Here is a 2,291-nt window from a genome sequence, read left to right on the forward strand (position 1 = left end):
CATGCCCCTTCCTTCACAACAGACTTACCAGCTGCACCCGGCTGCTCTCCACACTGCCAGGCTGCGCTCCTGGTCGCCTGCAAGCTGCATTGCAGCTGCACACATGCATGCAGCATTTACCAGCTTCATCAGTTCTGTGTACCCCCTATGACCTTTTTTAAATACCCCTAGGGGTATGCATACCCCCAGCTGACAACCCCTAGGTTAGATATTAGGAAGAATTTTCTCACTAGGTGGGTAGCTTTGAGCAGAGGATTGAACTAGATGACCTCCTGAGGTTCCTTCTGAGGTTCCTTCCAACCCTCATTTTCTGTGAGTCTATCACTGACAGATTAACCGAGTGGCAAAGCTGAAAGCAAGCACAGTCATGATGACTTTGCTGGAGGTGTACCTGAAGGTGGGAATGATGTCCTGCACTTGGGCTTCTTCAGGATGGAGAGATGGGCTCTTTGGGGGAAGGGGAAATGTGGAGGCAGAATAGAGCCACACCAGTACCTCTCAGGAAGATCCCTCCAGCTTTCCATGACATTGAGGGCTCAGCATCTTCAATTCAAGTCCCTCTAAAACACCCAGCACTACACACCTCCCCGACACCACATGGGAGACAGCATTGCTTCCAACTGAACAGCATGCAACATGTGAGATGTCCTCTTCATATCCTGACCCACTGCAGCCCTGCTGGGCCTACCATCACCAGTGAGGTAACACTCCACAGAGGCATTGCTGCTAGATGGATGCTGCCTTTGGGATAACAAACAGAACCATCACTGTGCCAATCCTGGTGCCATCTGCTTGCTTTCACCTGTCCAGGTGGCAACCACCTATGGTTTGCAGGTATCTGACTGTCATGAGTTTTGCTCCAAGGGGAGGTTGGCAAGCCACATAATATACCCCAGGGCTCAATTCTCCACCTGTAAAATGTGGATAGGACACCTGGACTTCACTGTGGGGCACAGGCAAGAGCTAATCATGATTGCAAGGATCAGATACTATAGTAATGAGTAGTGGATAAATATCCAGCTGGGTGGAAGAGAGATGTCTTAGGATCTCCACCTCTGTTCTCCCAACACATCCCTACCTAGAGCACAGTGACTCCACCATTCTATATTCCCTGCAATGGAGAAACACAGCAATCAAGTCCTGCCTCTCCAGAACAATCACCTCTTAAAAAAGAGATGGCAGCATCTAGATGCACAGAAAGATGCTGAGCATCCCCTCCCTCCCCTCTCACCCTATCCAAGCCAAATGTGAAAAAAGCAAGAAGACAGCTTGACAGGCGGCAATGTAGAGGGGGAAGGGAAGAAGGAACCCTCCTTTGCAGATGGCTCAGTAGGAGAAAGTCTAGGGTTGGAGCAAGAGTTAATCACATTGATACCGATTAAGGTCCTAAGCAGCTTTGTGATTAAGGAAGATGGTGCTAGCAGCTTTGAGCAGGACATCACAGTGGGTGGGGGAAAACAGAGGAATACTGAGCCTGCTCAAACAGACGGCATCAGCCACTCTGACTCCCGCCCAGCTCTAACGCTTTCATTTTTAGAGGAAGTCTACTCTGAGGTGGGGGAAACTCCAGGCCAGCTTGCAGGCTAGAGCAAATACTAAGCAGGCACCCAGCTGTGTTGTTATACCTCTCCTCCAGCACCCTGAGCGGGGTTTGTCTCAGGAAAGAAAGAGAAGAGCCAGGAGTGAGATGGGGTTGATATGCCTGAAGAAAAACAAAGAAGCCTTCACGCCCTTCCAGCAGGCCCCATGGAAAGGCAGCACTGCTTAGTGAACAAGCTCAGATATCAGAGACTGAGGCCCACTCCCACCTTTGATGCTAACCTGCTGGTTGACCTCAGAGAAGTGCCTCAGTTCAGGCCATAGCTCTTCAGGGCAGGGAGGCATAGTCAACTTGTGTTTACCCAACAGTTACAAATGGTTTCCCCCAAAAACTTAGCAGTGAATCACACACTGCCTAATGTGCGGGCTGTGAAACCCAAACCTAAGATTAAAGGAGTTGTGCTACTGGAGCATAATGAGGCTACATCTGAGAATGAAAGGTCTCCCTGAGATTGACAAGTTCAAAAAGCTGGAGATGCAAGGCTGGGTGTCATTCTTCTGAGCAAACAGCTACAGCTACCTACAACGATAGCACTTGATGGAGAGGGGCTGGGGCAGAAGAGTGCTCACAGATATACATAGCAAGCAAGGCCTGTCATCACACTGTCATAGATTTCATAGACATTAGGGCTGGAAGGGACCTCGGGAGATCATCGAGTCCAGCCCCCTGCCCAAAGGGCAGGAAGTCAGCT

Source organism: Crocodylus porosus, unplaced genomic scaffold (assembly GCF_001723895.1).
Source record: "Crocodylus porosus isolate Cpor-Errol unplaced genomic scaffold, CroPor_comp1, whole genome shotgun sequence".
NCBI classification, from domain to species: domain Eukaryota; kingdom Metazoa; phylum Chordata; order Crocodylia; family Crocodylidae; genus Crocodylus; species Crocodylus porosus.